The sequence below is a fragment of the Monodelphis domestica genome, chromosome 1 (genome assembly GCF_027887165.1).
Source record: "Monodelphis domestica isolate mMonDom1 chromosome 1, mMonDom1.pri, whole genome shotgun sequence".
NCBI lineage: Eukaryota > Metazoa > Chordata > Mammalia > Didelphimorphia > Didelphidae > Monodelphis > Monodelphis domestica.
In genome coordinates this window covers 61,696,070-61,723,070 of record NC_077227.1, presented here as the reverse complement: position 1 = coordinate 61,723,070, position 27,001 = coordinate 61,696,070, and the positions used below count along the sequence as shown (strand labels likewise).

At 43.5% G+C, this 27,001-nt stretch overlaps 1 protein-coding gene across 14 annotated transcripts in view; it reads right to left on the bottom strand.

Annotated features, from left to right (window-relative positions):
* The window catches only part of ZMIZ1 (zinc finger MIZ-type containing 1), a 477,780-nt gene that overhangs the window by 302,111 nt on the left and 148,668 nt on the right, over positions 1–27,001 (bottom strand). The window lies entirely within an intron of this gene.

The window sequence follows — 27,001 nt, the reverse complement described above, 5'->3', positions numbered from 1 at the left end:
GCCTCACCCTACCCATAGGTAAAAAAAAGGGGGAAAGAGGAGCCAGAATTGAAGGCCATTTCCCAGGGGGCCTTAGAGCTTCATTGAGTAGCCAGCGTTAAAAATGAGTTGACTAAGCCTTGTCTAGGTTGAGCTGTCTGTTTGCCTGTCCTTTATTTCACCTGGTTTACAAACCCAGTTTAGTTTAGGTTCCCTTGGGAGCCGGGCAACCCGGGCTCCCCGGAGGCGGGAAGACTTGGCATTGAATGGGACCTTCCCGTTGCCAGCTGGTTAGAAGGTAAAGGGCAAGAAATGGAGGGCTCTGATTGAGGGCTCAAAGGAACCCTTGGAGCTACTTCTCTATTCATGGAGCCCAGCAGGTGCCCCGAGCTGCTCTCTCCCCTGCCCTCCAGCCCTGAGGGATTCCCAGTGCTGAAGTCAGGACCCTGGAGGGTGGCAGGTGGCGTGGAGCTCCTTGGGGGGGCGGGTGGGCACAGAGGATCCAACTAGTCAGGAAGACTCAGCAGGGGTTTCCAGCGTGGGAGGAGAAAATTCAAAAGAGCAGGAAGGCTGGTGCAGGTTATACAAGGCAACTGCCTGCCCAGCTGAGTAGCCATCTGGACAGTTGACTGGGGAACAAAAGAGAGACTTTCTTCCTGGCTCCCACAGAGAACAGGGGGCAGGTGCGAGGGTGTGCGTACATGCCCAAACAAGAGAGGCACAAGCCTTCCCTGGCTCGGCAGCGGGAACCGGCATCCCAGCAGCCAGCAAGGGGATGAGCTGTGTCTGGGTCTGTGTCTGGGTCTGTGGGGAGCTGGGGAAGGGGCATGTGGGGGAGACAGTGCCTCAGGTGCTCATAGAGAGCTCTGGGAGGGAGGAAGGGCATGGCCAGAGCCCCGTCCCGACCCTAGGTGTGAGGGTCAGGGGCATCCAGAGGCTATGATCGCCCAGAGAGGGAGAAAGAGTGCCCAAAAGAAAGGAGCCCAGCCATCATGAGAAGGATGAAGTAGGGAACTGAGTCCAACTTGGCACTGAAAGGTAGCCTGGCAGTCCATTCTATTCTCTTTCTCCTGGTCCTTGGTATCCTCCAGGATGGAGTGTCCTCTCCCATCTTTACAGCTACCTAAACCCACCCATCTTAAGGGACCCAAATGAAGTCATAATTGTGATAGGAACTAGCGGCTCTCATTCATTGACAGAGAACTCCCAGGGGAGGAAAGCCTACCTACCAGTGCAGGTCCAGCCCCTTCATTGCCTACAACTTAGTCTTAGAGAACTAAGGCTTGTCTGGGATCACACAGCCACTCTCTGTCAGAGGCAGGACTGGACTTGACTTTGGTGCCAGCTCTTTGACTATGCCACCCTCCTCCTCAAGTACTTCTACTAATAATGACAATAAAGACAAAGCTTGCTAATGCTTGTAAAGAGTGCCTTATATTTCTCATTGGATCCTCACAGCAACCCTGGAAGATTAATATTATTATCCCTATTTTTCAGATGAGAAAATTGAGTCTGAGAGGTAAGGACTTATCCAAGGTCACACAGTCAGGAAGGGGGTAACACAGCCAGTAAGTCCTCTCCCATTCCCCATCAATAAACTTAAATATTTAGATGTTTCCCTCTTGTCTCTTCCCCTTAAATAATCCCATAATAACTCCCCTGAAATCTCCCTTTATCTATCCCAGTCCCCCATTCCCAGCCCACCAAGATCTCTCCTTCTTTCATCATCCTACAGTGGGATTATGGGCATTATCCACTTGGTATATGGTTGTCTCTTTGGTTCATAATGTTAGTTTTCTCCCCTGTTGGATATAGGGTCTTAGAAGGTAAACCCTTGGTCTTATATGCACTTCAGTTCTAATCCATGCCTTGCATACAAGATATATTCAATATAACCTAGTGAATAGAATGCTGAGCTTGGAGTCAAGATGATCTGAGTTCAAATCCCTCCTCTGTCACTACTACTTATGACCACCCCAAGCCTCAGTTTCCCTATCTATAAAATGAGGAAGTTAGACTAGATGGCCTCCCTGGTTCTTCCAGCCCTAAGCTAGGATCCTCATTCAAAGGTCCATTACAAACAAGGAGGGAAAATCCCAGGTCACAAAGCGATACAGGGCAAAGGCAGAGCCAGAAACCAAACCCGATTCCTCATAGGCCAGTGCCTTGCCCCCATGAGAGTGCATAAACCTTCTGGTCCCAGCATAGAGACTGGCCCAAAGTGGCATCTTATAAATAAAGGCTTGGTGATTGGTGGATTGACCTGCAGTCCACTGGATGACCCACAAACCAGAGCCCACAACTAAGTTAGGTGGAGCCAGGGCTTCCCAAAGAATAGAAAAGATGGACAATTCTCCACCTTTGAACACACACAATAGTTGAGAGGAAAGGACCTAAAGAGCCTGGAGGTCCATGGATTCCAAGTTATCCAAGGAGGAGAAATTGAGCAAGTCCCTCCTCCACCTCCTCCCCCCTGGCCCGTAGCTTTCCCTTTCCCTCTGGTATTTCTCCTGCAAAGAAAGGTCTTCTGTGCAGGTCTTCCCAGTCCCCTTAGCCTTCCAGGGGCTCTCTTCTAGGCTCTAACACTGCCTTTCTTCCACTTGGACTCCGCTCACATATGCCTGCCTATCATTTATTTACATGTGGTCTCCTCCATTAATATAGAAGCTCCTTGAGGGCAAGGATGGCTTTGGGGGTTTTGTATTTTCCTGTATGGTCAGAAACACTTAACAAATATTGGTTGTTTCACTGATGGAGCAAGTTCTGCTCATGAAGAGGGAGGAAAGTTTGATCTTATTAGTGTCCAAGAACAGGTGTGGTCAAATGAAAAGAGGAGAAGAGAAGAGGCAGAAACAACAACAATGACAACAATTACTACTTACTACTATTTTTTTTACTATTACTACTACTACTATTTTTATTATTACTACTACTACTACTACTATTTTCACTATTACTACTACTATTTTTATTACTATTACTATTTTTTACTATTACTACTACTATTTTTTACTACTACTACTACTACTATTATTACTGTTGCCACTACTTCTATCACCACCACCACTACTACTATCAGCACTATTACTACAGTAGTAGTACAACCCCTACTACTACAACCACTACTACTATTACTGTACTACTCCTACTATGTGTTTCTGCTACCCACAGTTGCCATTTATACCTCACTTTAAGTAATGTAAAGCATTCAATATTAATCTGATCTGAGCCCACCAACAATCCTTGGAGGTAAGTGCTCTGATTATTATTCAAAACATTTGAGAAATTTTGAGAAAAGCAGCTAGGCAGCACAGTGGATAGAGTGTCAAGCCTAGAGTCAGGAAGACCTGAGTTCAAACCTGGTCTCAGACACATACTAGCTGCATGACTCTGGGCTATTTGTCCTCTGTTTCCTTATCTGTAAAATGAGAAGGAGATGGCAAACCATGCCAGTATCTTTGCCAAGAAAATCCAAATGGGTTCACAAAGATTCAGATGTGACTGAAACGAAGAACAACCACAAAACATACTGAGAAAGGAAGTAAGTGTATGGTTATGAAGAGTGAGAGAAGATCTGAACCCAATCTTCCTGAATATAACCCAAGCCAATGAATGAAAAAAGCATTTACTAAGCATTTGCCACATGCCCAATATTGTGTTGATCACTGGGGAAAGAAACTGAAAAGTGAGACCCATCCAGTTCTCATGAAGTTCTAATTGGGAAAGAACAAAGAAAAGAAAATTCAGTTGCTGGGCATAAGGAAAGATTCGGATGGTCTATGGTTCCATGGCAAGGCAATCAATAAGGCCAAACCTAGGTTGTGCAGGTTGAGAGTGCTGGGGGTCTAAGGCAGCTAAAAAGATGACTACTTATTATTATATATGCCATATATGATGAGTCATTAATAATAATTATTATTACTTTTACTGCTATGGCCTAGAGGATCATAGGACCAAGTAAAAGGGCAGTTGGCAAGATGGCGGTCTTCCATTTCACCAGAAGGAACAGAACTGCTCTGGGAGAAGATAAGCCACAGGATGGATCTGGGGCAGTTTGGGGAAAGCTGCCAGGAGGGGAGGAAAGACACCGCCCAGTGGTGACAGGTGATGAAATATTAAAAAGGACCAGACAAAAGACATGAATAAGAATCACATAGGATGAGAAGACATGGATGGATTGGGATTTTCGCCATTGGGATGATGGAATACTGAAGTGCTACTGTACATATGCCCTCTGCCAAATCTTCACTATCCCCTCACATTTCATACTCATTCTTGCCTCTACTAATGGGATGGGGAAGAAGAAGATGCTGAGGAACCTGAAAAAGGTTTAGAATGGCTATTGTGGAGGAGATACCAGGGCATCTATAAGAGATGAATAATAAGAATGGGTCCAAATCTCTCACCAGTTCTTGACTCTTTATATTCCTTCATTCCCTAGTGCCGAGCACTTTGTTGGATATGCAGGGGGAACTCTCAAATACTTGGTGAACAGTGTGGGGTTCTTCAAGGCCATGGGACAAAGCCTGTGACACTCATCTCCTCGGCCAGGCTGATCCTTACGAGCCACCGCTGAGAGGCAGGGAAGGTGTTTGTTTTCTCAGCAGCTTTGATCAGTGTATGAACTCTGTCATTTCCTCAACGGGGACCAAGCTATTTCCCCAGGCCCTGGAGTCATTAAACACTCAGGACATTTTACAAGGTAACGCAATAAATTTATAAATACAACAGGCATGTTTGTGGATGGGTGGCTGACACGATTCTACCCTGTCCCCCTGACCTTGGGGAGGGTACCAGAACAGGACAGGAAAACAAAGTTTCAGAAGAAGACACTAGGGACCAGGAGGCAAAGGCAGATTGCTGGCCAGACTGGCCTAAGAGGTCAGATGGACACCACCCTTATTAACCCTGCCAGAGACCCTAAGCCAGAAGCCAAGAAAGAAAGCTCTAGAGGCTCAGGGAGAACCTTTGAGCCTGGGATGGTTTTACAAAGATATGGAAAGAAGGAGATCAGAGGATGATAATGTACCACTGTGCAATGGAAACTAGGATTCAAATCTCAGTGTGATCTAGATTTCACTTCTTAATCTTTCTGGGCCTCAATTTCCCCATCTGTAAAATAAGATGACCAGATGATCTCTGAGGTCTCTTCCACCTCTAGCTCTAAGATCTCCTAAATGTCCCTTCAGAAAGGACCTCTCTTCAGTTCTCACTCTTGGCATAGAGTCCTTCACAACTTTCTTTCATAAGGGGAACCTATAATTCTGGGTAGTTAAAAAAATTAAATATTTTGTTTGAATGACCTTTTTGTTCTTTGTGACCCAAGAAACATAAGAAATCATTCATTCACTGTATACTGAAGGAACCCAACATCATTCGAGGAAACCTGTTAGATATAAGCTTTCTAAGACAAATTCTTGCCATCGTGGACTTAATCATTGCACAGGTTCCCTACTCTTTAGCAGTCAATTCATTTGACCTTTAAAAATTATTATTAACCACATCTCTCTCCCTCCATCCTTTTCTCCCTCCCTCAACTCTGTTCCTCATATATTCCATCTCAAACATGATTAGATTAATTAAAATGTAAAAGTGAAGAAGATGCCATTGAGTTTATAGATGGGGGAGTCTTCCTTTACTATCCACTGGGCACAGAGAAGCTGGCATCCCTTACCTAGTTTTAGCTCAAAGACCACCAGTTGAGCTAAAGTTTAAATGTGACAGAATGAATGGGCCAAATACACTGGAGTTAAAAAACTTTATTCTTGTCTTCTTTTAAAAACTTGGCCTTTTCTTCTCCTGAAATCCTTGCCATCATAAGGGCAAGACAGTCAGCTAACCAATCAACATTGTGTTAATAGTCCTAACTCTTCCTGAATCCTGGCATTATGTGAACTGGGAAGCCTGGGTTCCATTTCTAACTTCTCCAATGTTTGATGTTGTGACAATCCCTTTGGGCCACATTTTAAAATGGGGTAAAAAATGCCTTCCCTATTTACTTTATGGAGCTATTTAGAGATCACAAGGAAATGCCTGAAAAAATACTTTGTAACATATAAAATGTTCAAGTATAGATAGTATTATCATTATTCAGTTGTGTCTGACTCATCATGACCCATTTGGGGTTTTATTGGCAAAGATACTCAAGTGGCTTGTCATTTCCTTCTCTAGCTCATCTTACAGATGAAGAAACTGAGGAAAACAGGGGTGAATGATTTGTATACGAGAGGCCAGATTTGAACTCAGGGAGATAAATCTTCCTAACTCCAGGGCCAGCACTCTATCCACTGTATAACCTACCTGTTCATTACCATTATTATCTGATGTCTAACCATTCATACTAAAAAACCAAAGTGGATGAAAACATGTGTTTCCCAGACTATGAGAGTCAGCCAAATGGGCAGCCCACTGAGTTGGGCATCAGCATATATTGCATCTTGGGCCAGCAACTGAACTCTGAATCGAAAGGGAGGAAGAAATTGGACTGAGATGCATTTGAGAAATTTTTTAGTGTTTTGAAAGTTTCCAGACTGTTTGTTGCCTCAAAACGCTATCTATTTAACATCATTTTTCTGCCAATGATACAACATGGCTGAGAATCATAGGGCAATGAAGAGCCACATGGTGGGTGCATGCTGGCTTCAGCACATTGGCGATGAGTTGACAGTGAGCTGGGGTGTAAAAGACATCGGTGATACATACAACTAAAAAAAGAAGGTGGCCTGGTTATTTATTTAGCAAACAGATTGACTGACCAAGTGTGACACTGGTATCCCTGAGGAAATAAAATAGCAAAAGTAAGGGCTCTGGGATGTCAGGAGAGCTCTCTGAGGAGTATTTATAGGAGAGTATGGACAAGAAATGTATAGGATAAGCTGGCATCAAGGAGGCTCAACATGCATCCACACAGGGTAGAGAGTGTCCACACAGGAAAAAAAATCCAGATTCATCAAAGTATCATACAGAGAAGAAAGGAACATGAAATATTTTGGCAGAAATGGAGGGAAAGGAGGAAATGAAGTTGAAATATGGGCAGAGAAGACGAAGCTCAGAGTCATCTCTTTGTTCCTACAGACAGGAGAAGCTTGGTTGCCCTCAGAAGAGCTCTATTGCCCAAGCAGCTCTGACTTTATTCTGTGATACTTTGGTGTATCCAATAAGAAGAGCATGGGTGCACCTTTCCATCCCAACTTTGGCCCACTAAATGCCTTGAGTGGCCAGGACAGACTTTCATCATGTGGGTTGGGGAAGTAAAATGGAGCTCAAGAAATATTTTGTTTATTTCTCAGTGTCATGGAATATTTGTAAAGCACTTATCACAGTGTCTGGTACATAGTAGGGGCTTTAAAAATGCCACGTCTCTCCCCTCCTCCTCATGTGTATCTAAACAGCCTCAGGGAACTGATCTTAAGCTGCTTTAAAATATAGAATCATCCCTTGTATCCACTCACCTTACCAGATAGGGCAGTAACTAGGAGTCAAAGGACCTAGATCCTAGGTCTAGTGTGTGATGACTTATGGTCACAAATGACTTATGGTTCCCAAAACCTGTTTTCTCATCTGTAAAACAGTTAATGATCTTTGGTCTGCCCATCTCACAGGGTTGTTATGAGAATCAAATGAGGCAATGAGACTTGGAAATGGTTTTGGAAAGCATAAGATACAACATAAATCCAAAATATCATTACCCTCTCCCACTCCCCACCCCTGAATGATAGAGGTGACTCAGATGGGGTTATACTAACCGATATAATTCAGAGATAGAGAGGCCTCATCTCGTCCTTACTCCTAGTACCTGCCTTGTCTGTTTCCACTCTCTTCCTAGGAAAACACTAGTAATTTCTCTGTGTCCAGCCAAGAAAAAAGTAAAGCAATTAATGGACTGCATTTTCCGGAAAGGAGTTTGGAAAGGACAAGACAAGGCTTAGTAGCATTCCTTGAATTGCCCTCATTAGCAAATGCCCCAAACACCCTTTGTCCTGCTGTTAACTTGATTCTTTTCTCACCAACCAATAACTGAAAATCCAAGATGGCGCTCCCATGTGTCTTCTCTGCATTCCTGCATACAAATATCAGGATGGACCACCTTTTACATATGGCAGAATGGGAAGAGAATAGGAGAAACTATATAGGACTTATGATGTCCCACCTGTTCCTAAAGTCCAAGATCAACTTTTCACATCCCAGAAATCTCTTCACAGAAGAAACAGCATAATTATACAGAGAGTAATTATTTGGAGGCAGATGACCTGAATTCAAATCCCAGTTTTGCCCAGGGAGCAAGTATCCTCTCTGTGATCTTAGGAAAATGATGTCACTTTTCTGATTAATGAGATTTGAATAGACGAACTTTAAGGCCTCTTCCAGTTCTAAAACACAATGACTGTGTGTGATTTATTCTTCTGGGTTAATACATGGCCTTTTCCTGGCTCAACTTAAAAATGAAATCTCTCTGGGAGGTAATAAGGTACAGTCTAGCGTCAGAGGACCTGAGTTCAAGTCCTACCTGACACTACCTGAGTGGGATCATAGACAAGTCACTTCCATGGATGACCTCTAAAATCCCCTTCAGCTTTTCATCTATGATATGAAAATGTGACATCCGAAGTGTTCAGCATAAATAAGACCATCAGAACTTGTTTTTCCCTTAGGAAACTGGTAGACTGGAAGTACAAGGAAGATGAATTTGGGAGATAAAGGAAAGTAGGAAAATGCCATAGCCAAGGAAGGTGGTCAGTGCTCAAGACAAACTTTGCTAATCTTCACAAATTGGCTGAGAGCAGTCTCTGACCAATGTCAAGGGCGGAATGAATGAGAAAGAAGGGTCGGGGTATACTTCTTGGAGCCCTCGATGCTGGTCTACTTCTGTCCTTCTGCCTGCTCCTCTGGTAAATTGCTGTATGATGACATCCTCTCTAAGACAGCCAAGATCCTTAGACACAACAGAGGGGTTAGAGACATTCTCCTGACTCAGTTCCCTCAGAATGGAAGGAAATGGGAAAAGCACAGCTTATGGAGTCAGACAGAAGACATCAGAGGAGGTCCATGTTCTCACACTGACCTCAGGCAAGTCTTTTATTCCCTTGGAATTAATTAGTCCCCTCATCTGTAAAATGGAGATCATAGTCATAGTACATATCTTACTGGGCGATTATGAAGAAAGGGCTTTGTTGGAGTTACAGGGCTGCCTAAATGTGACCTGTGTGCTGCTCTGAGAAAATGTACAAAATTCTCTTCACCCTATCATCTGGCTCCCCAACTTCACACTCTTCCCTCTGCACTGAGACAATCATCACTTTATGACCCAAATGGTCACGGTAGGAGAACGCCAAAAGGAGAGGGTTCTGAAGTTAGGAAAGGAGTGTCTGTCCTTGGTGAACCAGAGACATAATGCATCACTACACTAATATGCCATTGATCCATTCACCCAACCCTATATGTGTTACCCTCCTCTATAAGAATGTAAGCTTCAGGGGCAGCTAGGTGGTTCTATAGTGCACAGAGCACTGGACCTGGAGTCAAGAAGACGCATCTGCCTGAGTTCAAATCTTGTCTCAGAAACTTACTAGCTGTGTGACCCTGGGCAAGTCACTTAACCCCATTTGCCTTTTTAAAACATATATAAGTCTTTGAGGGCAAGGGCTATCTTGTTTGTTTGTTTTTTTTTTTAACCTGTATTCCCAGTATTTAGTATAGTGCCTAGTAAGGACTTAAATGCTTTTCCCTTCATTTTTGACTCTATGCATTATGATATGCTACCTTTTATGCATGCCTACACATACACACATGCACACACATGCATACATACATCCCCAACAAAATATAAGCTCTTTAAGAATAGGAACCGCTTCATGAATTGTACCTGCATCCCCGACATCCTAGTATAGTTCCTACCACACAGTAAGCATCTTACTGGTTGGTAAGGCATGCTTATTATGGAACTAGACATGCTAATGCACAATCTGAGAAGAGGCATGACTTCCATCTGGACAGATGAGGATGGAGAGAAGCTCTGATCAAACTCCATAAAACCAAGAATGGGAGCAAACATGAAATCGGGAGAACACAAACTTGTTCACCCAATTGTGGCTGTCAGAAAGAGGGAGCCCCTCCTTGAGTTTGAAGTAAATTTACTTTTCACAGTGGGGAGTAAACATCTGGAATGCATTAAGCCCCAAGAGGTGGTACAGGCTGAAGGGTCAAAGAAGGGTTTAGAGGAATTTCTGCATGACAGATCCGTAACCAGTTAGACATGATGGGGGCCAAACCTACCCCTTCCAAGGCATCTCTGGATATCTCTCATCAGAGACAGAATCTTGGACTCGAGAGGCAAAGGGGATGACATAGAGAGAAGCAATCTGAGGACTCAGAAAAATGCCTTCCCATCTCCCAACAGGGCAGGGTGCAGAGAGAAAGCTATGTTCCAGGAGAAACAAAAAAAAATAAAAGCTATTTCCACTCAACTATCCTAAAACATTATCTCAGTGTAGGAAGAGACCCTGGTTATATCATCTGTAAAAGGAAGTGATTGGATGACATTATATCTAAGGCCCACACTTGGCCAAGGTCACATGGTTGAGTCAGTGGCAAATTAAGGACTAGCATTAGTGTTCTATCCATTAAACCAATTACCCTCAACGAAAAAAGACACTGCCCCAGTCTTACTCCTTACTGAGTTCGTGTCTCAGTGAATTCCTGAGCCCGACTCCTTGGCAGCTTAGCCAAGAAATGTTACAAGTGAGACCTTTCCTTGAAGCACATCCTTCCCAAACACTTAAGATTCAACAACTCCCACCAGGCCACTAACATATCTAACACAGAAAAATTGGGCAAGGCTTCAGCGAGGTGGTTTCAGACAAGGAGAACGTGAACCTGGGTGAAAGGGGCTTGAAGATCTCTTTGTTTGTTATCCTAATTGGAACCTGATCCATATTCTGCAACTGTGCACAAGCCCTTGTGACTCGGCTGCCTGTTTGAAAGTCATGGTAGGGTTGGTGTGTCAAGATTGGTATTGAAGACATAAGAGGTGGGAGAGAAGATGGCAGTCAGCCTGACCAATGAAAACTGATTTAGGAATATAATTAAGAAAAGTCAACGAGGAGACTTGAAGAATAATAACCATTCTAAATCAAGATTTGAAATGTGCTATGTTCTTCTAGTCTTGTCAGGGTTCAGCATCAGCTCTTCCTGACTTATTTACTATGATGTTTTGATGGAGGTAGGAGGAATGTGGGGAGGATGGGGCGAGGAGCAGTCAACCTTGTAAAGTACAACTACCCTCACCTTCCTTCCTTTCCTCCCCATCCAAAAGGGCATTCTAGGGACATTCACCAGGTAATCAGATTCCAAAGAGACATCTTTTTCCACTCCCATGATCCAGGGGATCCAGGGAACTGTCTGTAAATAAAGGCAGTGTCTTATGGACAGAGAAGGGGTACAGAGCAAGAGAAGCACAGTCTCAAACCCCCAAACATTAAATATTTACATAAGAATAAAATGTTTCATTAATTATAAACAGATGCAATTTATAGCTATTTTCTTTACATTTCTCCATCAAAGCTCAAGATTTTCAGCAATCTGAACTGCAAGGCATTAGTAATCGTGGATGAATATTTTAAATCAGGCTGGGATCACTATACAGCATACACAAAATGAACTAATAAACTGCTCATATGTGGACATTACTAATGGAGCGTTTCTTCCTTTTGCTGAGACAGATGGCTATGTTGCCTGAGTACTACTACTGGGGGGCAGAGAGATATCAAACTCCTTGAAGGAGAATACCTGGGCATTGAAGGGATCATGGAATTACAAATCCGGAGCTGAAAGGGACCTTGGAGGTTGTCTGGTCTAACCCCAGAGTAGTGAATTTCAGTTCAGTTAGATTTAATTCAATAGACATGTATTAGGTGCCCACTATGTTCTAGGCACTGTGCTAAATGCTGAGGATACAAAAAGGTAAAAGTTTTAGCTCTTAAGGAGCTTACAACTGAATGAGGGAGAAAACATGTCAAAAAGATATCTTCTACATAAAAATCTCATACACACACACACATATATATGTATGTGTGTATATATGAGAGAGAAAGGAGAAGGAGGAGGAGGAGGATAACAGGAAATAACTAAAAGAGAGAAAGTACTAGAATGAAGTGTCTTATCCAAGGACATGGGTATTTTTTTTAAGCCCTTACCTTCCATCTTGGAGTCAATACTGTGTATTGAAGAGAGGTAAGGGCTAGGCAATAGGAGTTAAGTGACTTGCCTAGGGTCACACAGCTGGGAAGTGTCTGAGACCAGATTTGAACCTAGGACTTTCCATCTCTAGGTCTGGCTCTCAAACCACTGAGCTAGCCAGCTGCCCCCAAGGACATGGGTATTAAGGAGTAGAACTGGAATCTTGGAATCTGAATTTAGGTTCTTTCACTTTAAATCCAATGTTTTTTGCACTATATGATAAGAGAAGAGAGTCCAGAGCACAAAATCCAGAGGAAGGAGAGTCCAAAGAAAGTTTGTCTTGGAGAAATTCAATCTAAGAATTCATCGAACTGCTTCTCCATAGAACAGACCTTTGAGAACTCTAGATTTGGAAGGAAACCCTCAAATTTAAGCAAAAGGAACAGAAACTGACTCTGAGCCTTCAATTTCTTCATCTGTAATGAGAAAGTGTGACCTCTAAGGTCCTTTTTAACTTTATGAACATTGTATGTTCCTTTGGCTTTTTAAAAGATTTGTTTATTTTTGCATCTCATTTCATCCCCAAATCCTTAAAAAATACTGAAAATTATATTCATGCAAATCCCACAAATATATACTTTTGTTGTCCTTGTCCTAACTACCCACTTATTCCCAAACACCTCTTTGCCTTTCCTCCCTGGAAATCTGAATGCTTCTATCTGAGTATATGCATCTAGCCAGTAGCATTTGGAAGAAACAGAACAGCGTAGAATCTGCCTGAAATGGAAGCCCGGCTGCCTGGAACCCATGGCAGGCCCCTTATGCCTAACACTTAATGTGGCCCCAGAGAAACAGCTTCCTGATTCTACATGGCTTCACTTAAACCCACAGATCCCTCAAACCACACCAGAGCCCTTCTGGAGTGATCTGAGAACATGAAACATACAAAAGATATCTCCTTAAATGACCCTGGGAACAAAACCTTGAATTCTTAGCTTGGAACTCTTTCCGTGGCCTGGTTAAAAGAATAAGCATAATTATTTAGGAGGATGGAAATTCAGGTCTTCCTGATAGCAAAACCTCAAATCTCCCAGAATTCCCAGAATACATTCCCTCTGCTTTAGGGAGGGTATGGGGTTGGGGTACACACTAAGTCAGAAGGGTAGAGGAAAAAGTTTAGGTTAGAAGAATGGCACATTGAAGTGGTAGGGGACCCTGGGTTCCAAAGACTTCAGCCTGAGGCAACAATAATGATAATGATAGTTGATGCTTAAAAAGTACTTTAATATTTCTAAAAGGCTTGACCACATTTGACCTTTACAAATGACCATATGAGTAGATACTATTCTTTTTTTTTTTAAACCCTTACCTTCCATCTTGGAGTCAATACTGTGTTTTGGCTCCAAGGCAGAAGAGTGGTAAGGGCTAGGCAATGGGGGTCAAGTGACTTGCCCAGGGTCACACAGCTGAGAAGTGTCTGAGGCCAGATTGGAACCTAGGACCTCCGGTCTCTAGGCCTGGTTCTCAATCCACTGAGCCACCCAGCTGCCCCCTAGATACTATTCTTATTCCCATTTAAAGATTAGAAACTGAAGCTCAGACAGATTAAGTGACTTTATTGAGGATCACAAAGGTAATGTCTGAGGTGGGACTTGAAGCAAGGTCTTTGTTCCTCTTTCTAGGGGCTACCATGGATTTTAGAGGCTCCATCTAGGTGTAGGAGATGACTCACACTTTGGACAGTGACGTTGCCCACATTCCCCTTTATGAAAAACAGAATGGGATAGTAAAATTATTACTGAACTTGGAGGTAAGCAGTCTAGAATCAAAAGACTTGGGCTGGATTCCTGGGTCCGATCGTCATTAGATGTTTTTCATGGATAAGTCCCTTAAGCCTCTATGATCCTCAGTTTCCTCATCTGTTAAAATGGGAATGTATTGAATGACTCTCATGGCTCATTACTGAAGCTCTCTATAGGTTCAGTCTTGGAAACAAAACAATAACTAAGAATATTCTCTATTATTTCATTATGGTTCTGGCCCCCACCCAGATTCTCTCTCTGGAAACATCACAACCTGGCTCATTTTAGTTCTCCCCTAGAGATATGATACTTCATTCCTGAAAACAACTGAGACTTCCAATCAATATTTAAACAAAGGTTATTAATTCAGGATAATAATCACACCATCCGAACCCTTTAAGCAAACCAAAAGGAAAATAAAAATGACCTGAAAGTATGCTAGCTCTTGCATCATTTGTCCCTCTAAATAGTTTGGCCTCCGATATCTTAAAAAGATTCTTGCTAATAACATCAACCTCCTGGATGGATTCTTCTCCATCAACCCAACCCATGGCTTGGATAAGCTCTTCATTCAAATAGTTTTGCCACTTCCATAGCAATGGATAGCCTCATCCACCAGTCAACGCTTTGACGTAGGGGTAGGATGGGGAAGGAGGGTATCCATCCCTGGCAACCACAGCTAGGCATAGATAGCCTTTGGATGGACTCCTAGCAGAGGGAGGTATTACCAACCTTCTCTGACCCCTGGGGGAAAGAGCAGCTAATGTCAGTTCCTTGATTGTCCCTCACCCCCATGTACTGGTTATTCCTTAACTTAGTTTTTCACCCCCAGCCTCATTCCAGTCCTCCAGCCCAACCCTAGCCTTGAGTTTCTTCACTTTCAATTCAAGTGTCTTTCCCTCCCTTGGCTCCAGTCCTCAGGAAAAGTCCAAGAGGGCTGGATGGAAAAAGACATGTGGCCCCTCTTGTTCTCTCTGCAATGCTGGCTCCTCCCAGAAGAATGAGGTAGAGCAGCAAGTGTGATGAGGTGAGAACCCCAAGAGAACAGAGGCATAATCCTGAGAGGGGGGAGTTACATCTAAGACAGAGTTTCAGGAGGGAAGTCAAGGGAGAAGTGGCATTGCCTAGTGTGGGAAGGAGAAACCCGAGCTCACAGTTTTCAAGGAAATAAAAGGTACTAGACCATAGCTACCAGCCTCGAGTCTAGGGCTTGTTTACTGGATTGTAAGTCCTCTTCATCCTCCTTATACTTTGCCATCCAGATCTGGTCCTATCTCCGTGTTGGTGGGCCATTTTCCCCTCAGTGGTCCTAGTTCAGTGGCTCTCTGTAATGTGTCTTCAGCCCACAGCCTCCTAGAAAATTCCTACCAGGATCTCACCTCTACAACAATCCTGAATGTATCCTCTTGACTCTCCTTTTCTCCTCATAAAGGGACAAGGAAAAGGAGGAATGGATATTGTCGATCTCCCAGGATGGCTTGATATAAAGATAACAACATACCTTATGGAATCATGGGGGGGAAAAGTCTTTATGCACCTTCTGTCACGATAGAAATATGAATCGCTGACTTCCCACCAACTCCCACCATAATAATAGCTAATAAGAGACTGGCAAACCTAAATCTCAAGCTCCCTGAGAGCAGGGACTGTCTCTTACTCTTCTTTGTATCTCTAGAGCTTTAGTAGAGTCCCTTAATGTTTACTGACTGACTAGGTAGAGGCTTGTTATTGGCCCAAAGTGAGTCCATGGTATTATAATGAGGTGAAATCTTCCCAATTCAAACTCTCTGGGTGGAAGGCCAGGCCAAATTAGTGATAAGTTTGAATTGCTTAACACTTTCCAGAACAAGCTTTTAAGTGGAATTAGTCTAGTAGTAGTCCTTAGGGGACCTGCTTTAATGAACAGATATAATGATATAATCAGCATAGTAATTTTTTACATGTCGATGGATACTTCCCAGGAAAGAGTCTGAAAAACTCCAGCCTACTTCATGGGAACCATAAGCAGACCCTAAGCAACAACTCCATCTGTCTTTAGTTTGCCACCAAAAACATCAAAAAACAACAATCCCCAAACCTGCAGAACTGTCAATCCACATTAGCTCCCCAAACAAGAACATGGCTCCTTGAGGTCAACCCTGAGGCCCTCGGGAGAGCTCGCCCACCCAGAGGCCCCTGACAAGGTGTCATTTGCTTAGGGACGCTCTCTCCAAGTTCCTCACTCTGTCTTCCACCATTGAATAAAACCGTTGTCTCCATTCCATTAAATTATTAGCTAATTAGCTCCGACGAGGGCTAACAGCGTGGTTTTGCTGGCAGACTGTGAAAAGAAAGCTTCGGCAAGGAAGATCAATGGCATTCTTGTCTGGCTCACATGGAGAAGGCTGCTGGCTGGGCTATGCACTTGAGTCATGGCCCGATGGAGAGACCGGACTGTTCTGGTGAAGGATCAATAAAGGAGATGGTATGATACGGGGCCACTGCACACAGTCTGGTATTGAAGTCATCGTGATTGGGGAAATGGGCCAGGCAGCTTTCAGAAAACACCATGTTCTGACCCTTCTGCAGCATCCTCAGTGGGGCTGAGCTAGGAGAAAGACTCAAAGCATTTTCATGTTGTCTGAATTAAAGGATAGAGAAAGAAGAGATGAAGATCGCACGGGAGTTGTGGGATGGACAGTAAAGGATAATCAGGAAAACAATAGACTGGGAATCAGGAGGTGGGTTCTAGACCTGGCATAAACCTACTAGCTGTAGGACTCTGGGCAAATGACTTTCCCACTCTGGACCAATTGTACTAGAAGATATTGAAGGATTCTTACTACTTTATGGGTCGATCATAGAAGAGCAAAGGAGAGTAACGTATATATGTAATAAGCCTGAAAAGGTAGACGGGAGACAATAGTCTATTTGACTCAACAATCATTGATTAAATACCAGCTATGTGCTGGGCACTGTACTAGAGGGATTTTTCAAAGAGGGATTCAAAAAGAAATGAAACAGTCGTTGCCTTCAGAGCACTTATATTCTATCTGGGGAAACAAGTATTAAGAGAAGTAAATACCGAGTTACTGGATTTTTTGGTAGGGGGAGTGGAGGGATATGAGACGAGCTTTAAAGCAGGTGAGAGAAGGGTACGCCAGGCATGGAGGCAGGATACAGAAGGTTGTACAAAGGGAACAACAGACTTGATTAGTATAGCTGAGCCATAGAACACATTGAAAGAGGTTAATATGTAATATTTCTGGGAAGGTAGACAGGAGGCAGGTTGTTATGACTACCAGATCGAGGAATTTGTATTTGATTCTGTATGCAATAAGAAATCATTAGAGCTTCTTAGACAGGAGAGAGATATGGTTAGGCTTGTGCATTTGGAGTATCCATTTGGCAGCTGTGTAGAGGATGAATCAGACTGGGAAAAGTTATGGGGTCCGGAGACCAGTTAAGAGGCTATTTCAAGTCAATCAATCAATCGATCAACAAACACGGACTAAGCACCGAATTTGTATTGCTTACTGAGTGAGGCACTAAGAAGACAAAGCCAAAAATGAAACTGTCCCTGGCCTCAAGGGTCTTCCATTTTTTTTCAGTGAGGGGGATATAATACATATAGACAGTGGAGGACAAAGAGCCAAACTACGTTTTAAGATTTAGAAATTTCGATTGGGGTGGAGGGGTGGAGTACAGACAGATGGAGCTCTTCAGTGAAGGAACCACAAAGTGGTTCCCCTTGGTTTGGCCCTTCCCAGTGTGGGAGAGGTAGGGGAAAGGGAAGGAGAAAGGGGAAATGGGCATGGTCAGTTCAGAGAGGATACTGTAGTGTAAGTCTAGTTATTAATACCTTTGAACTTAAAAAACAAAACAAACTTGATTCTGAAGTCTTCCACCCCGAAGGAGTTAGATTTGTTGATTTCTAAGATCTTGTGCTATGAATCTATACATTCAAAATCCTCAGACTGGATTCAAGTCCACAACACTCAAGTCTACCATTTTTGAGCTCAGTAACTTAGAGAGCTGAGGTGGTTAGGTAGTGCAGTGGGTGGAGTGTAAGGCTTGAAGTCAAGAAAGCTCATTATCCTGAGTTCAAGTCTGGTCTCAGGCACTTACAAGCGGGGTGATCCTGGGCAAATCACTTTACCCTGCTGGCCTCAGTTTCCTCATCTGTGAAATGAGCTGGAGGAAATGACAAATCATATACTAGCTGTGTGACCCCAGGCAAGTCATTTCACCCTGTTGGCCTCAGTCTCCTCATCTGTCAAATGAGATGGAGGAGATGGCAAACCACTCCAGTATCTGCCAAGAAAACCTCAAATGGAGTCACAGAGTTGGACTTCACTGAAATGACTCAAGAACAACAAAGAATAGAGCATCATATAAAGATAGAGCACAGGAACTGGAGCCAGAGAATCTTAGTTCAAATTCCAACTTTGTGATCTACTTCCTCTGCCCTCAGAGAAGTCATGTAATCAGTAAACTGAAATAGACTAGATGATCTCTTAGGGACCCTTCAGACAATAGATCTATGATAGAAGCATCAATTCTGGATAATTTTTATAGCTTTCAGAGTTCTGGACCATTGAGGAGGACCCGAGTTCCAATTTAGGCTCAAAAATTAACTGTGTGACCCTGGAAAGTCACTTAACCTATCTATCTTAGTTTCTTCATCTGTAAAAATGGGGATTATTTTTTTTTCCTCAAAAAAACCTTACCTTCTGTCTTAGAATCAATACTGGGTATTGTGTTTTAAGGCAGTAGAGTGGCAAAGGGCTAGGCAATGGGGGTTAAGTGACTTGCCCAGGGTCACACAGTTGGGAAGTGTCTGAGGTCAAATTTGAACCCAGGACCTCCCATCTGTGGGCCTGACTCTCAATCCACTGAATCACCCAGCTGCCCTAAAATGAGGGTTAGAATAACACCTATCTTCTAGGTTACTGTGAGGATAAAAACAAAAAACAAAAAAAAACAGGATTATATTTATAAAGCACTTTGTAAACCTTAAAGAGCTAGATCAACCCTAGTTATTATTATTATTTTTATTAAGTAATCAAATAATAAAGGACTCAGATATCCCCTTTTTAGATTGTAGACTGGCTCTCTCCAATTTGCAAACAGGACCTTTTCCTAGCTTCCCAAACTAGAGGCAGACTCTCAAGGTAACAATCATTCTTGAGCTCCTCACCTGCTCAGGTCTAAAATCTCTAAGAAGAAAGGAAAGCCGAGCCCCAGAGGGAAACTCTTATGTAGGGTGGGGTCCATAGTTAGTGCCTTTTGGACTCTGTAAGTGATTAACATCCATGTCAATACAGGTCACCCTCACCCAGCTGAGTAGAGAGATAATAGATCACAGAATGCTCTGGAAAGGACCTCCAAGGTTATCTGCCCTCCTCTTGGGCTTCCCAAGGAGGCCAGATGCAATGGCTACTGCTTTTTCTACGTGAATTACTCTCTTATTAGACCCTTTCCTAAAAGGCCCTTTTTCAAATTTCTGAGCTAGGGGAGACAGCAGAATATCATTGGGGAAAATGTTGAATTTGTAATCATAGAACATGAATTCAGATGATCAGAATCATCTAGAGATGGAAAAACCCTCAAAGGCAAACATCCTTATTTTGAAAATGAGTAAACCAAGGCCCAGAGAGATTGTATCACACAGGTAATAAGTGTCAGGATTAAATGAGGTCTTCTGATCTCAAAATCTGCTCTACTTCACCGATTAAAATGATCCTGCTTCAGAGATCACTTCACCTCAGTGTCTCAGTTTTATCATCTATAAAATGGATATAATATTTGCCGCACCTACCTCACTGGGCTACTGTGGAGAAAGGACTTTGCAAGCTTTTTAGTACTGTGTAAATATATGGGAGTTGTTATGGTGGTTCTCTCTTGTTTTTTTTCTACTTAAGCATGTCTTCTCAGATAAACTGTAAACTCTTCAAGTATAAGGAGACAGACATAGACAGAGACAGACAGGGACAGAAAGAAGGGGAGAGGGAAACAGAGACAGAGAAATGGAGAGGGGAGAGAGAGACAGAGATAGAGAGAGACAGAGAAAGGGAGGGGGGGAAAGGAGAGAGAGGAGGAAAAGAAGAAGAAAAAGAAGAAGGAGAAGGAGGAGGAGGAGGAGAAGAAGAAGAAAGAGAAGGAGGAGGAGAAGAAGAAGAAGAAGAAGAAGAAGAAGAAGAAGAAAGAGAAGGAGGAGAAGAAGAAGAAAGAGAAGGAGGAGGAGAAGAAGAAGAAGAAGAAGAAGAAGAAGAAGAAGAAGAAGAAGAAGAAGAAGAAGAAGAAAGAGAAGGAGAAGAAGAAGAAAGAGAAGGAGGAGAAGAAGAAGAAGAAGAAGAAGAAGAAGAAGAAGAAGAAGAATGAGAAGGAGGAGAAGAAGGAGAAGGAGAAAGAGGAGGAGAAGTAGAAGTAGTGGTAGTAGTAGTTGTTGTTGTAATATTAAGTAGGAGGAGGAGGAGGAGGAGGAGGAGGAGGAGGAAGAGGAGGAGTTTTGGATAAGAAGGTAAAAATTCTTTCTTGATTTGGCCACTAATGTGCTATGTGACTTGGTCAAGTCAGTCACATCTGTGGGCTATATTTAGTTTCATCATCTATAAAAAGAAGGTGGAGAATCCCAAAGGTCTTTTTCCAGCTCTCGATTTCCATTTGTTAGATTACTTTAGGGTCCTCCATACTAGACACTGAGGAGGGGGCCCAACAAATACTTCACTAACAGAATGTCCAATGTATCCACACTGGTCTAAGCCATCTTAGACCCCCCCCTCACCCACTAGCTGAGAAAAGGGAGAAGCTGACACTTTCTTCTCTTTGCAGCCTACGTTTTCCAAGCTGCTGCCCGGGTGCACAAGGTTCCTTTATTCCTGGACCTACTCAGACATGCTGACCACTAGAACTGGCCCCTGCCAACCTCAGACTGGCCCTAGTGGCCCTGCCAATCTCCTGGAAAAGGAGTGACTTTATGCCAATGGGCTGGTGTGTGCAGATGCAGGGAGCCACTTCTAAGTCAGAGGACAAAAAGTCCATGTGGAAAGGAAGGTTGCTTGGAACCGGAGTAACAAAGCCTTGTAGCCTGCTTCCCTCCCTAACCTGACCTTTTCTTCCTAAACCAGTGTGGGAGTTTTCCTTGTAGGAGATTTGCAGAACCACTCCCTGTGGGGGCTGGAATCCCTACCTTCCCCCACTGTTGTCTGCCTTGAGCTTTCTTCAACACTTGCCCGAGTTTTTCATACTTTCTCTGTCTTCAAAGTAACTTGTATGTACTTCTCTGTGTAAACTTGACATCCCTACTCAAAGTAGACTGTGTTTCTTTGTATCCTTAGTTCCTAGGATAGTGTCTACCCCCTAGTAAGTGGTTAAGAATTATTTGTCCACGGGGCAGTTAGGTGGTTTGGTGGATTGAGAGCCAAGCCTAGAAATGGGAGGTCCTGGATTCAAATTTGATCTTTAATTCCAGTGTGACCCTGGGCAAGTCCCTTAACCCTTGTTGCCTGCTCTTTTATCTTGGAACCAAAACACAGCACTGACTCTAAGTCAGAAGGTCTGGAATAGTTGGGGGAAAAAAGAAATATTTGTTGAACTGAATCACCCTAGTAACAAATACAAATTGACAACAGAAGAGAGAAGATGTTACTAACAACAATAAGAGCTGCTACTTAAAGAACATTTTAAGGTTTATCTATACAGTATTTGCTCATCTGATGTCCTGGGCACCATTGACCTTCTTTCCTCTAAACCAGGAGCCTTTACCTGGAGGGCTATGCACTTCCATGGGGCTTGTGAATGGATTTTAGGGGATTCATGAACTTAAAAAGATCTTTTTTTGCTAACATTTTCTCTAGAATGGGTTATTCTATGTATTTAGAAGCATTATTCTGAGGAGGGGTCCCTAGGTTTTGCTGGGCTGCCAAAGGGGATCCATGCCCCAAAATAAGAACTTCTTCTCTAAACAGAAAGTCTGTCTATTTCTTTCCACTGCTCTGGGCTCCAGAAAACAGTCCTTGACTCACAAAGAAATTGTTTTCTAACCAGAAGTTAGGCCAAGTCAGAAAGAATCTCTTTCCTCTGGTATCTCCTAATTAATGATTTCAGCTTAATCAAGGGAAAGACAGGAGGAATGAATGGATGGCTTTGCCTCCCCTCCCCACACCTGGCTCTAATAATTATAGGCTTTTTACCTGGGTGAGATATTCAAGGCCTGCCTGGAGGGGGTGGGGGTAAAGAGCCAGGACTCCATGCTACTTCTCCATGGAAAGTCACATATGGGGTGAGTGCCCCACTCCCATCTTCCAAGCCTGGCTTGATAGCTTTCCATATCCAGAGGACAGAATCGATCAGGTCCTCTCAGCCCTTGACTGTGGCTGGTGTGTTGGTTTTTTGTTTTTTGTTTTTTGGGGGGGGGCATCAGTGGAGAAGGGAATCAGGCAGGGGAGCATCTAATCTACCTTTTTACAATTTCCCTCTTAAGTTCTAAATAACAATGACCAAAGTTGGCCCTTCTCTCTGGGGATGGGGTGTGGGGGAGGAAAGTGAGAACAAGGAGCTGTCTGGCAGCCATGCAATTCAGATTAGAAAATGCTGATGCTACATCTGTCTCCTGAGTGGTTAAAAATAACAACCCCTCACCCCTTCCAAGTATCTTTATCTTCCCTCACACCCCTTCCAAGGGCACCACTGGGCAGGACACCACCCTTGTTTGTCCCAGTGCCCCTGCCCTCAGCACCAAAGCCTCGATGCTTTCTATACTGCCCAGGGAGCCAGTGTTTACCTCTAAATCACATTGTAATACCAATGAGGTCAGGAACAAAATCAATGAATTTCGGAGCCAGAGGAGTCCATCCTTGGGTTACCTGACCGAGCTCATTTCTCGGCTTTGGTTTCGGGGTGTTTCTTTAAGTCACAGAGGATCAGAGAATTTAAGTCTTATGTTGAAGGGCAACAAGTGAATGGCAAGGCTGTGATAAGTCCAACAGCCCTTCCGTTAGGCCATGTTAGAATGGAGGCAAAGGAAACAGATGACAGGCCTTACTGTTCCCTCTCATGTGGATTACCAGGTACAATGCAAAGCTGAGGATATTACCAATGGTCCCTTTCACGATGAGCCACTCTTCAGCCCCAAAGGTTATGACTAGCATTTGGCTCTCAGGGATCTTGTCTCGAGACCAGACTCTTGTGTCAGAGGCAAAAAAGTGGTAGATTTCTTCTTAGAACTTAGCACTCAGGCAGTTCTCTCCAGGGCTCTGATCCAACTTGTTTACTTTGAATGAAGGACTATCCATTTTCCTTCCTTAACCTCAAGTCTCTGGGAGGCAAAGAGAGGCCTCAAATCCCTTGATGAATCTTAGAATCACAGGATTTTAAAGCTGGACAGTCTCAGAGACCATTTATTCCAAGCTCTTCATTTTCTAGAAGCACAGAGAGGGAAGAATTGGCTGACCCCAAGATCAGAGCTCTAAGCAGCAAAAAGCCTTGACTAGAACCAGATTTCCTGCCTCCCAGACCACCCTGGGCCACACTGTCCAGAGCAGCTTTTGTCCAGGGCTATCAGTCATGAGACCTGAAGAAAGCCACCCTGCTTTACTTTGTCTGGGGCAAAACCATGGATCAATAGTCTCTTCTCTCTCTGGTTTGCCTTGGAATCTCCTGGACTGGAAGCCCTAAATCACTCAGGATCCAAAAACCCTGGAAGGACACTCAGAATTCAGAGACTCCAAATTGTACTTCCAAATTGTACACAAGAGGAAATTAAGAAGTGCTAGGGAAACCCCAGGAGGAGTGACTTTCACAGTAAAATAAAATGGCAGGGCTAGAATTAGAACTGGAGTCTCCTGACTCAGGGTCCTGAGCTTTTAAATCTTTAAAGACACAATACCACAAAGACCTCAGTAAAAAACAATAGAATAAAGGCACTGACAGGCACCAGGGCCATTAACAAAGCCAAAACAGTATTTAGGGCTCTTCATTCAGCACATTAAAAATAACCCCCCAAATGAATGTTCCCACCCCAGTATAGAGGAGATAATTAGCAATTTGTCTCCCCTCATCCCTACAACTTCCCAACCTGACTGGCTAAAAAGATTCAGTAGAGGGGCAACTAGGTGGGTTTGAGCCAAGCCTGGAGAGGAGAGGTCCTGAGTTCAAATGTGTCCTCAGACACTTAGCTGTGTGACTCTGGGCAAGTCACTTAATCCCTATTGTCTAGCCTTTCCAGCTCTTCTGCCTTGGAACCAACACACAGTATTGTTTCTAAAACAGAAGATAAGGGTTTAACAAAAAGATTCTGTAGAATTCCATAGGCTACAAAGAAAAAGGTCAGGCTTTCATGACACAGGACACCAATACAGAGCTCCACCCCTCCCTCTCCCCTGATCACCCTGGACCCCCTTCCAAGCTTCGAAGGCTCCCCACCCAGGCCCGGAAAGCCAGGGAGGGAGGAAGGACAATTGGGGCCACACCCAGACCAGGCCAGGAAACCCCAGAGAGGAAGAGGCCAGGAGAATGCCACCATCAGTGTTGAACTTTGATCCATTTCTTTCAAACCAGAAGGCTCCCACTCCCCACCTCCCCCAATCTGCAATACCCACTCCCCACTTGGTTGACAATCAGGAATCTGTATTCTAAGTCAAAGCCTTGTTAACCACTGACCATTAAGTATGTTTGGTCATGATGGTTGATGAACAGCCTGGTAAAGCTGGAGAGGAATCTGGAGTGCAGGGGTTCTCAGACTTTTTGGTCTTAGGTCCCCTTCACCTTCTTCAAAATAATTGAAGATTTCTCCATCTCCTGGCAAAGAGCTTTCCCTTGTGGGGGTTCTCTCTCTTATCAGTATTTCCTGTATTCGATATGAAAACATTTAGTATTTCATGAAGATAGCTTAAAACTCTTAACCCCCTCAGAAGGTCTCAAGGATTCCCAAGAGTCCCAATCCAAACTTAGAAAACCATTGACCTAGTCCAAGTCCCCATTTTGCAGAGGAGGAAACTGGGCTCACATAGAAGAAGAGACTTGTTCATCGTCATGCAGGGGGTTGAGGTAGGACCGAAATGATAAGATCTTACAGGTGAAGCTCGATTTAAATGCCTAGCATTTTACAGAATGAAGAAGAATGAAGCTGGAATGGGGTTAAATGCTTTCTCCAAGGTCACACAATAGTATCAGAGGCAATATTTGAACCCGGGCCCTGTGGTTTCTTTTCCTTTTGAAAAAATCCTTAGCTTCTGTCTTAGAATCAATACCAAGTGTTATTATTTCTAGGGCAGAGGAGTGGTAAGGGCTAGGCAATGGGGTTTAAGTGATTTGTCCAGGTTCACACAGCTAGGAAGTGTTTGAGGCCAGATTTGAACCCATCTCCTTCTGATTCCAGATCTGGTACTCTAGCCATTGTGCAATCTAGCTACCCTTGGTGCTATGGTATCAAAACTAGTACCTTTTCCATGGTGCCTTATTGTCTTTCAAACCATAGCAGTAAAAATGGAAGCCATTGGTGACTTCCCTATAGCTGTTACAATGTTAGTTTCCTTCCTATATTCTTCCTCCATTTATGCACACAGTCTACATCATAGCATCTGCTCTTAGACATTTCCTATTGGATTTTTCTCTTCTTTTAAAAAATTTTTTTTTGTTTAGAATATTTTCTGGTGGATTTTTCTAATAGTTCAGAATGAATAGATCTCATTTTTCCAGCTACTGGAAGCTTCATAAGGGCTAGGTGCACATTCTTATATTTCATCTGCTGCCCTCACAGAATTTCTAACAGCCCAGTTCCTTGCTTGCAGTAGACGCTTAATGAACTGAATTAGACAGTTAGCATCATATGCCTGGATTATTACAGCAGCCTCCTTACTCTTCTTTTGGTCTCTAGCTCCTTTCCCTTCCTATTTATCCTGCCTATAATCATCAGGTTCCTCTTCCTAAGACTTTTTTTTTTGTTCCTATCACTCCACCAAGAAGAAATCCAATATGGCGCACCACTACCTACCAAACAGAACTCAAGTTCCTTAGCCTGACATTAAAGAACTTCTATAATGTGGTCCCAGTTCTGACATAGAGCTAAAAGGGACCTAATCCAACCCCCTTCATTTTATAGATAAGAAACTGAAGTCCCAGAGAACTTCCTCCCTCATCTTGCACCACTCAGATACAAAAGCAAGGTGAACTCTTTGGAGGTCCTACAACATTCTTGTGCTTCCTACTTCTAAATCTTTACTCATGCAGCTCCCTCTGCCTGTTGAAATCCTTCAAGGCCCAACTCCAATGTCACCTCATTCAAGAAACCTTCTAGCTAGAAGAGATGTCTCCTTTTCTTTTTTCAAACAATATTTTCTCTGTGACATTTTCATAGGACATATCATATACTGCCTTGTATTGCGGTTACTTGTATGTGTCTCATCTTTGGTCCAGTGGGAAGATGGTTGGATTTGGGCTCAAAAGACTTGAGCTATAATACCAGCTCTTCCCCTTATGACCTGTGTGACCTTCGGCAAGCCGTGTTTCCTCATTTGCAAAATGAGGGGTGTTAGGGCTAGCTAGCCATCCTGTGTACAATACTGTGTATTGGCTCCAAGGCAGAAGAGTGGTAAGGGCTAGGCAATGGGGGGTTAAGTGACTTGCCCAGGGTCACACAGCTAGGAAGTGGCTGAGGCCAGATTGGAACCTAGGACCTCCCGTCTCTAGGCCTGGTTCTCAATCCACTGAGCTACCCAGCTGCCCCCATGATCTTTCCTCCTAGATTGTAAGCCTTTGTGGGTAGGCTTTATTTATCATTGGGTCCTCTACAGTGCAAAGAACAATGCCTTGCATATATGAGGTCCTTTCTTAGTAAATGATTATTGAGCGAAAGAACGAAGAAATGAATTGACTCCTCAAATCGAGACCAGAGAAGGGACCAACATTCTCAGGCTCAGCTGCCCACTGTACCTGCTGGTGGTTTATTAGAGCAGCCCCAACATGACCACATAAACACCACCCAAGAAGGACTGCCTACATCACTCCACGCCTGGCCTCATCCAAAATGAGCTGCTAAGTTAGGCTTGTGGCAGAAGTACCTCATA